At 40.7% G+C, this 10,683-nt stretch overlaps 1 long non-coding RNA gene across 1 annotated transcript; it reads right to left on the bottom strand.

Moving 5' to 3' along the window:
• Positions 1-2,558: 2,558 nt before the first annotated feature.
• LOC121830772 (uncharacterized) lies at positions 2,559-7,299 on the bottom strand. The gene is made up of 3 exons (XR_006073980.2): positions 7,180-7,299; positions 6,961-7,065; positions 2,559-4,233 (listed from the first exon to the last, which is right to left on the bottom strand). It is a non-coding gene; the product is annotated as an uncharacterized LOC121830772 (long non-coding RNA).
• Positions 7,300-10,683: the final 3,384 nt, after the last annotated feature.

The raw sequence follows: 10,683 nt of genomic DNA, 5'->3' as shown, positions 1-10,683 counted from the left end.
TATGCTTTTTTCTTAATCAGTTTCATCATAGCAAACAGATGAAATTAAAACCATTGCTGGTTCTGAAAATTATATGCAATCCTTCCTTCTTTCCACTAGATGACACTTTTTGTATGTCTAAACCAGTGGTTCTCAACCTTCCTAATGTTGAGGCCTTTTAATACAGGTTCCTTATTGTAGTGACCTTCAACCATAAAACTATTTTCATTGCTACTTTATAATTATAATTTTGCTAATGTATGACTCATAATGTAATTCTCGGTGTTTTTCCATGGTCTTAGGTAACACCTATAAACTGTTTGACCCTCAAAGGGGTGTTGACCCACATCTTGAGAACCACAGACCTAAACTGTCCAGTAAATAAGCAAATGCAGGGAAAATTTGAGCATTGGAGCCTGTGGTGGCTTGAAAGAAAATGGCCCAGGAAAACAGACCACTTCCTGTTGTGAGTCAAGATGTAAGAACTCTCAGCCACCTCTCCAGCACCATGTCTGCCTGCATGCTGCTTTGCTTCCAGCCATGGTGATAACAGACTGAACCTCTGAACCACCACAATTAAGTATTTTCTTTCATAAGAGTTGCAGTGGTCATGGTGTCTTTTCACAGCAATATAAACTCTAAGACAGAAGTTGGTACCCAGGTACTGGGGTATTGCTGTGATAGGCCTGGAACATGCTTTTGTTTGAAGGAATATGAACTTGGGACGATAGATTAGAAAAGCAGTTGAATGTTTTAAGTGTTATTTAATGGATCATACTAATAGGAACATGGAAAACATGGTGCTGAGGTTGATTTGAACTGTGGGGGGCTGGCTCAGAGGTTTCAGAAGAGAGAACTTTAGTATGTTGCCTAGAGATCATTCTTGTGATATTTTGGTGAAGAATGTGGCTGCCTTTTGCCCCTGTCCGAAGAGTCTGCCTGAGGCTAAATTGAAAAGTTTTGGATTTATTCTGCCAAACTCTCAAAACAGTCTAGTATAGCTTCCATCATGTGGCTATTAATGGTAATTCTAATGAAGATTTATAATGAAAATGATCAAGCTAAACAAGGAAAAATACAAAATGTAGAACAGTTTGAGGAGAAAAGGAGCACCAGGAAGTGGAGTGGAGCTAAATCCTGTTTTCAAGGAGATAAACAGATTAAGAAACGGAATAAGAGGAGTGGTGACCTCAGGGCAAGATCCCACCCAGCTAGAGTTTCCAACTTGTGAAAAGAGCCCAGTGTGGAGATATATGCTTTCATTCCCAGAACCAGTAAGGCTGAGTATGGCAGATTTCAGAGTTCAAGCCCAGCCTGGTCTACAGAGCAAGTTCCAGAACAGCAAAGTTTAGGCAGTGAAGGAAACCATGGAAAACACAAAACTGGTGAAGATGTGATTAAACAGAGGGGCCATGTTTCAGCCCCAGTGAGCAGCAGGACTTGGCAGCTTCAGTCAGGTGGTTCTAGAGTTAAGGATACAAAAAGGGGGCTATGAAACTTGCCTCTGTGACCAAGAAAAGCTGCTGAGGCCAAGCATGTGTCAGAGGTGTCCCTGAAAGCAGGCCTAGAGAGACCATTGTGTGAAGCTGTGAAGTTGAAGCCTGGATTACCTTGGAGAACCCAAGATACTGGAGATGCCAGAACTGTGGGATTCCTGCCAAGGACAGCTGCTAACAGGGAGTGGAACCAGCCCAGGAGAAAGAGGTGTGTTGCAGTCAACAAAGCTGAAAGGAATTGGAGATCTGAAGAGTGCTTTGACATCAGACATGGAGATGCAGAGGTTGGAGTTTGTCCAGCTGGTTTTCAGTGTTGCTTCTGTCCAGTATTTCCTCACTATGCTCCTTTCCCTATGTTTTGGAATGGTAATGTATATCCTGTGCCATTATATGTTGGAATTATGTGATCATTTCTTTGATTTTTATTTTATAGGTGATTACAGTTAAGAGATTGCATGAATCTTAGAAGAGACTTTGAATTTTAGACTTGTAAATAAGTTTGAGACTATTATAGACCATGGGGACTTTTGAAGTTGGACTGAAAGTACTTTTGCATTATGATATGACTACAAGCCTTTGGGGGCCAGGGAGTGGAATGTGGTGGTTTGAAAGAAAAAGGCCCCCCAAAGGGAGTGGCACTATTAGGAGGTATGGCCTTGTTGGAGAAAGTGTGTCACTGTGGAGGTGAGCTTTGAGATCTCATATATGTTCAAGCCATACCTAGTGAGACAGACTACTTCCTGATATCTGTGAATCAAGATATAAGAACTCTCAGCTCCTTCTCCAGCATCATGTCTGTCTGCATGCTGGCATATCCCACCATGATGATAATGGGACTCTGAACTATAAGTAAGCCACCACAATTAAATGTTTTCCTTCATAAGAGTTGCTGTGGTCATGGTGTCTCTTCACAGCAATAGAAACCCTAACTAAGACAGTATCCTCGGAACATTTCATGATTTAAAAAAGAATGAGAGAATCAAGTTGCTATAGGAGGGATTGAATATTTGCTAGAAACACTCCCAGCCCTTAGAAATGAATCTTCACAAAAATACATTAGACATTTAAGAACATATAAACATATTTGAATCCAAGTTTTATTAATATAATTCTGCTTATGGTAAAAAAAATTATAAATTTAACCCCATTCAAGACTTCAATAATATTCTAAGGAGTCTAGCCACTGCAAAGAATCTGATTCAATAAGACATTCAAAAACACAGAAAGATCCCAGAAGCCACTGAAGATAGTGAAGTTAATAGGTAGATGTGCCTGTTGCCACTTGGCTCCCACATTCTGGCCACATTGATTTGGGGGGAGGGCAGGAACTGTAATACTATTGCCATATGTATTATCCATAGAAGTGACTCAATCCACCCTAAGGCTGGCCTATGTGACCAGAGCTTCAAGTTTACATGTGGCTTTCTCTTTGGGTAAGATGGTGGTTGTGATCACCTTCTATCTATGGCCAGCCTATCAGATTCCTTATTCTACTCTTTTGCAGATAATTCTGTGAGCTGCATGGTATTAAATAATTTCCAATCCTAGTGCTTAGGATCCTACATTACTTCTTCATCTGTTTGAGTTTATCTAAAGCTACATATTATCCAGCTTGGAACTCTGTCTTTCTCTGAGAAGGTAACTTGATATTTAAATTCCAATTTCTCACTTGGAGTTCTGTCATCACCAAATTCTGTGTTTAGTTCCTCTATTTATAGTTTATAGAATGAAAAATGAATTCTGCTTTCATTGCTGTTGGAATTCAAATTCTTTTCATCTGACTTTACCATCCATTAGTTTCCCTGAGCAGACAGGTAAATCAGCTTGCAGCCAACACTAAATTATAGTTCACATTTAAGGGTACTTCAAACCATACCATTTATGTAATTTCTAGAATGCCCTTTTACTAATGGAATGATTCAGGGTTAAAGTACAGCTGTATTAAACAATGATCTTTCTTCAAAACTTGTCTGCCCAACCTAGCTTAGACAGGGCAGCAAAGGAAAGATAAAAAGAGAGAAGGGAGCTTTTCCAGGTCACCAGGTGCTTCCTGTGTGCTTTGAAGGCATCTGTAAGTGACGGTGCTTTCTTCTTGTGCATAACGCTGCTACTTGGATGACACTTGACTGTGAGAGGCAATGTAGAATTCCAATTGTATAAAAGAACTGCATGTGGTCTCATGTTTTTATTTGATTATTGGGCTATTAAAATACATTTACAAATTTACAAATGGATACAATAAAGGTCTCCTCTCCTTGGCAAATGAAGTGTCCAGTTATCAAAAAATGAAAGAAAATATGACACACACAGGAAGAACTGTTTCTCAATAGGCTACCTGACAGGAAAATGCTGGGTCTTCTTAACTAAGAATTCTGTGAAGCTGCTGGAGATAGTTCACCAGTTCAGAGCACTTGTTCTTGCAGAGTTCTGGGTTTGAGTCTCAGCACCCTTCTGGAGGCTCACCAAGGTCCCTAATTTGAGCTCCAGAGGAGCTGATGTTTTCTTCTGACCTCCCCGGACACAAGGCATGCACACGATGCAAATATATGTGATCAAAACACTCATACGTGTGAAAAATATTTTTAAGTATAAAGAAAGAAAACTGTGAATAAAGCTTTGCTCTCCATCTCTTTGACTGGAAACTTCCGTCAGAGATAGAGTGGGGTGATGCAATGGAGACACCCAGCGGCTGGTGTGGTTAATGCAGCAACCGCATTTCACCGTGTTGGTTTCCTGTTTTCTGGGTGTACATTTCCTCCTGAAAATAGACATTAAGTATACTTACGTAGAAATTCAATGACATAAGAATAAGTAATAAATCTATGATTTCAATGTCACTAAAAGACTAGGCTTTCACTTGAAAGATGGGAAAAATGTCTTTTAGACATGAAGAGTCCTTTTTCATCATTAACTGTGATTTAGGGAAGAATTCTTTAAAGAGATTAATATTTGAAACTTGAAATTGAAACTTAAAACTGGAGGTTTGAGGAGGTGGTTCAGCTGGTAAAGTGCTCGCCACACCAGCAAGAGGACCTGAGCTTGGTCCCTAAGACCCACCTAACAAGCCAGCAGGGCGGGAACTCTGATATCGCAGTGCTGGGAGAGGAAGGTCCATGGGGCCTGCGGGCCAGCCAGCTACTCTGACTGGCAAGCCTTCCGTCCCAGTCTCTGTTTCAAAAAATGAGGTGTGGCCAGCTAGTTAGAGCTCAGTGGGTTAAAGCGCTTGTTGCTCTTAGAGAGGATCTGGGCCTGGGTTCAGTTCCCAGGACCCACATAATGGCTCACAACCATCTGGGACTCTAGTTCCAGGAGCTCAGTCAATGTCTTCTCACTTCTGCAGGTGACAGGCATGTATGTGCTGCACATACATACGTGCAGGTAAAACACTCATACATCCCCCAAGGTGGATGGCTCTGAGAAATGACACCTGAAGTTGACCTCTGGCGTCCACCTGCATGCATGCACACATGTACAGGTTCACCTGCATACACATGTGTACCTATATACCATATACATTCATGAACATATATACATACCCCTAATACATATACAGACACAAAATATTTAAAACTTGATAATGTCTCTGTAACTTCACTGAAATTGTCCACACATAAAACATATTAATATATCAAAATGTAAAGATTGTGAAAAAACTTTTTTTATAAAGTACATTGATTTTATTTATTTGTAAAGTACATTTTTTTTAAAAGAAAAAAGAGGGCCAGTGAGAAGGCTCATTGGTAAAAGCTCTTGATGCACAAGCTCACAACCTAAATTTGATCTCCATATCTCATAGTAAAAGGAAAACTAACTTCTGAGGGTTGTCCTCTGACCTACACACATGTTCACACATGTCGACACATGTATATCACACACACATATAGACACTAAAAGATTAATAGGAGCTAAGGAACTGCTGCTGAGTGAAGAATTAAGTGGGCTTAGTTTTTAAAATAGCTTTTATCATAAAAAGTTACATCAATTCATTTAGAAGACGGAGAAACATTAAAACAAGAAGCAGCGTGCCCACTCATTCCTGTCTTATATGTATACATGTATGTATAGACACACATACACACGTGTCTACATGCATTTCCCAATACAGCGATGATTTTCTAGGAAAAGAGGCCATATACTGACCTGTTAGGGAAACTCCTCTAGCCCAGAAAGGCTAATGCAAGTGGGTCAAACCTAGCGACAGTGTTTGCATCTCAGTATAGGAATGGAATCTAGTTCAGACTGTTTAATCAGCCTCTCATTTTTTGGTGAGCTGCTTATTTCCCAATGTCAGATTGAGTCTGAGCTTGGTGAGGGCTTAAGAGGAAAGGTGTCCTAGTGTCAAAGAGCAGTTCTTTTATTGGTACACGACATCCATTTCCAAACTATGTATAGCTATAAAACTATGGCTTAGATGCGTATGTATCTGTAGATGAGTATGGCCATATAGAATAAAAATTTGCAAATATACTTAACAATTAAAATTTTCTTTTTGAGACAGGGTTTCATGTGTCCTTGGCTGTCCTGGAACTATTTCTGTAGACCAGGCTGACCCCGAACTCACAGTGGGCTTGCTTCTGCCTCCAGAGTGCTGGGATTAAAGGCATGTGCCATCACCACCTGGCAAATTTTAAAACTTTTCTTTCATATGTATGAGTGTTCTGCCTGCATGTACTTATATGCACCACATGCATGAAGTACTCATGGAGACCAAAAGAGGGTGCTAGATACCTTGGGGCTGGAGTTATAGACTAATATGGCTGCTGGGAACTGAACCCAGGTCATCTGCAAGAGCACCAAGTGCTCTTAACCACTAAGCCATCCCTTCAGACTCCACAAATACACTTTTAGGGTAAAAATAAATAAATAAATAAATTCATAAAATTCTGTATTTACAATTATTACTTAAAAAAACTCTGTATGTACATGAATTACTTATAGATAAATTATATATATATAAAACCTAGAAGACATGAAGAAATAAGAGCTGCTGCCTTAGAGTGATGAGATCATATATTAAATTAAATATTTTATAAAGTTACAAAAGGCTTTCAAACCAAGGAAAATTGTAGCCAATACCAAAACCCTTATAGAAGATGACTTCTATAACATAAGACCATACCTCCAGAATGAAGATTTCTAAAGGAAAAAAATTTAAAGATATATATCTATATATACACATATATAGATATGTATATGTGTGTGTGTGTGTCCACAGGTATGCAAGCCATGTATGTGTGGGTGCCTATGGAGGCCAGACGTGTCAGATTCCTTTCAGATGGAGTTACAGGTTATTGTGTGCTACCTAAAGTGGGTGCTGGGAACTGAACTCTGGTCCTCTGGAAGAGCAGCAAGTGTTCTTAACGGCTGAGCCACTTCTCTAGCTCTTCAAAGGAATTTCAATGACAACTTGAGAAACAATTTAGAAATGGTAATGCTCAAAGAATACCATCCCACGGGAACTGGTTTTGACTTTCTGTAAACTTACCCACTGCTATAGCTTCTTTGGCATCCTTATAAATATATGTGGTTCATAAGAAGGATGCTTCAAGGTTTCTTCTTCTTTGAGTATTATGTTATAAGCTGTGATCTACTGTAGAAATGAATCAAAGGTCTATGTTAGACAAAGAATGACTTTCTTAGATACAAATGTTTCAAGCATGTAACACTTTTAGAAGATCCCAGACATATGTACAATAACTCTTACCAGATTAATTACTGTTTGCCAAAGGAGCTTCATGAAGGTGGCTCTGTTAAGGCCAGTCTGAAATGAGAAGGTGTAGAAGAGATAAGAACCAGACAGAATGCTGAATCTTGTGGCTGTTTTCCTTATTTTTGGGGTGTTTAAGAAGCACATTGGTCTGCTGGGATTAAAGACGTGCGCCGCCACCGCCACCACCACCTGGCTATGGTGGATCTCTGTTCTGTGAGTTAGAGGCCAGCCTGGTCTACAAAGTGAGTTCAGGAAAGGTGTAAAACTACACAGAAAAACCCTGTCTGGAAAAAAAAGTACATTGGTAGTTAATCAGGATGTTTTTTTCAGCAGCAAGAGACTCCTAGCAGCTGTCTGAAGAGTCATGTGTTACAACATGCTTTGGAACTTTGTCCATGTGGCAATTTTGTAGTCTTTCTGCTTAACTCTGTATCCTAATCTCAACACACTCAAGATGTTTCCACACACACTATGTTTACCATCACACAGGATAGAGGACATGAAATGGTTGTACAAAAGCTCTTCATGACTGTACTTAGAGTGATGTTAAATATAAATAAATGAGAAGTTAGCCTATAATTATAAGGCTTTTTGTAGCAAGTGTTCTATTAATTACTAAGTGGTTGATCCTTAATGAATTACTCATTTCTCTACAGCTCATGTAAAATGAAAATTATCATTTAATTGATAGTATTTATTACTATGCAAAAAGGGGTTATGTGGGAGCAATGGTGATATAAAATGGTTAAAGTTCAACATTTAACCAAAGCCTGGTAGGTTATTAGCATATTAACGAGCTACCATACAGTTAACATGAAACTCCATTTCACATGGAGGCCTCTGAGGCTGTGGCAAGTGTAGGTCTGAAAGCGGCATCCAGGGTCATCTTGAAGGGATTCAAAGAGATCCTCCTGTCCTAACACCCCCACACTCCACGTCCGGAAGGGCTCCTATAATACATTTCTCTACGTGTGGCAGTGATTTTGGCTATGCATTCCTACAGCAGAACTGAGCATTCTCCCACCGACATCAAAGTCGTTAAACACAAAGCCCTTTGGGGATAAACGTCTGCATTTTTGAAGAATGACTATTGCAAAGGCTATGCTCAAGAGGCTGTTCCAGCATCTTGTAACACTTGGAATTCAGCACATTTTCACTAACTTGCATTTTCAAAGACTCTTTTAGTTGACAAACCCCAGGAAGTCATGAAGAGCAATATACAAAGGAGACTATGAAGGCAAAATATGTGAACCCAGCCGAGACTGTTCTCAGAAAAAATTGGCATTTTCTCTTGACTAGTTATATAAATATTTAAGTGGTTTGTATGGTTTTAGAAATGTTTTCAAGATGAGATAGAAAGCAAAGAGTGTGTTTGGATTACTGAATGATCAGAATGAATAAATGAAATAGGCTTGGAATATACCAGTACTTGAAGCACTTGACCTGCCAGTTCCCTTTTTTTTTTTTTTACTTTTGTCAGTCACACTAATCAATGTTGTCCTGATTCTACAGTTGGCCTTAGAGTTTGGATTTTGTTTTTGAGACAGTGTCTTGCTCTGCATGCAGCCCTTGGCTGGCCTAGAATTCAGTATGTGTACCAGGCTGCCTTTGAACATTTGCTGAGTCTCCTGCCTCTGCCTCTTGAGCACTCAGAGGCTTGTGGCATTGTGCGTGGCCTAGCCTTAGACTTTGAAAACATTTAGTTAGGAAACTACCACCATGGTAAGGAAATTGCAGTGGAGATCAGAAGTAGAATGGGAGGCAGCAGTGGAGAGTGTGAGGGAAAGGCTGAGCCTGTCCTCTGGAGTGGCAGTGGGGCTGGGATGGCACAGCTGAGGACGTGTGCGTGTGCCAGTCAAAGCTCTGCAAAGGAAGGAGAAAATGACCCAGTGGACAAGGAGGGGTTAGCAGGTATGAAACAGACACCTGAGAGTTTGGGTCTGATCCTAGTTCTTGTGTCTTACAAGGTCAGTTTCCCTACAGGGCAAATGGAGTCTTGTCTGAGTTGGAAGAAAGGCACTGGAGAGATGTTAACATACAACGTAGGAGATATTGAGGAAAAGAGTGTGGGGAGGAAAAACTATGTCAAACTATTGTTTGCATTTTGAAAATTGCTCCAGCTCACTTTAATATATACCAGATCGTGTGCTTTTCCTCACTTTATTCTGCTCTTAGCTGGCAATGCAGAAGGGCCTGGGCACCTCCCTCCCTCTGTTTTGTTTTTATAGTCACTGGGTGTTTGTCTCATTTTCTCCTACTGGATCGTAAACTCCTGGAGAGGAAGTGGATTGTGCTATCCTTACATTCTCTGTAACAGCGACTGGGGTAAACACTAGCGTTGATTAGAGCGGCCAGCCTCTCTGATTCATTTTACAACATCCTGTAAAAGAGGTCCTCGTCTCTGTTTTTGATGTGCTGTTCCCCAACTTCAGCCACATCAGCAGGTTCATTTCAGTGCCGTCACCGGGCAGTGTACCTGCTCTAGAAGGGAGAGTGACCAGAGCTTCCCCCGTGTTGGTCCTCTCACTGACACCCCTCCTGCTCTTGCAGAAGGCAGCCCCTTACTCTACAGCTGAGATACAGTGCAGCTCAGCCGTATTTCTGTTAGCCCTGCCGTGCTGGGAAAACTGTTGTGAATGTGAGCTGCTGCTGACTTCAAGCTCACCCAGTGGGAAAGCCACTTTGCTAGTAAAAAATCTTAGAAGCTTCGAGTGACTTGGAGTTTTGAGACTGATAATTTGGTCCGGCTCCAAGCAGACATCTCTCTTCTAATAGTCAAGCCCTAAATTTCAACCCAAAACTTGGATATAACTGTGCACCCAATTACTGCGTCAGCAACTCTTAAAAATTGAAACTAGGGGTGGTAGCACTTATTTCCAGTACTGTGGAGGCCAAAGTAGGAGGATTGCTTGAATTCAAGATCTGAGACCAGCTCAGGAACACAGTAAACCATACATAGACCGAAAATAAAATGTGTTTGGTTTTCAATAGCACCTCTTACTCCATGTCTGCAAGCACTAAAACATTCCTTTCAGTTATAACAGACGTTTCTGGCCTTAGGCTGTGGCTGGTGCTGGGACTTGTTCTCTTTCTAGAGCTACTCAAGAGCACAAGGCCTCTGTCCTTGCCATCCTACAGCTATTGTAATGGTGAAAATGTCGAGTGCAACACCCAGCCGAGTGACCAGTTGCTTCATTATCTCACCTTCAAACTGAGAAGAAATCTAATTGCAGCACCCCTGTATCCCAGAGATCCCCAGCAGGACATCTTACTGAGAAAGGCCACAGTGAAAGGATATGGCCAAGCTGATTCTCAGTTTGTCTCTGTGTGTCCATCTCCTGGGGTCATCCCTGAAACCAATTCTGTTTTAGTTCGTGTTTAATAAAAAAAAAAAAAAAAAAAAGACAAATCATACACTATTTTGAACACAAGGGTTCAATTCAAAGAATTTCTACTTACCACAAGGACAAGGGGCAGCAAGGGGATGGCTAGAAAGGA

Source organism: Peromyscus maniculatus, chromosome 7 (assembly GCF_049852395.1).
Source record: "Peromyscus maniculatus bairdii isolate BWxNUB_F1_BW_parent chromosome 7, HU_Pman_BW_mat_3.1, whole genome shotgun sequence".
NCBI lineage: Eukaryota > Metazoa > Chordata > Mammalia > Rodentia > Cricetidae > Peromyscus > Peromyscus maniculatus.
The sequence above is the reverse complement of the archived record's forward strand: the minus strand, read 5'-3'. Positions and strand labels throughout refer to the sequence as shown.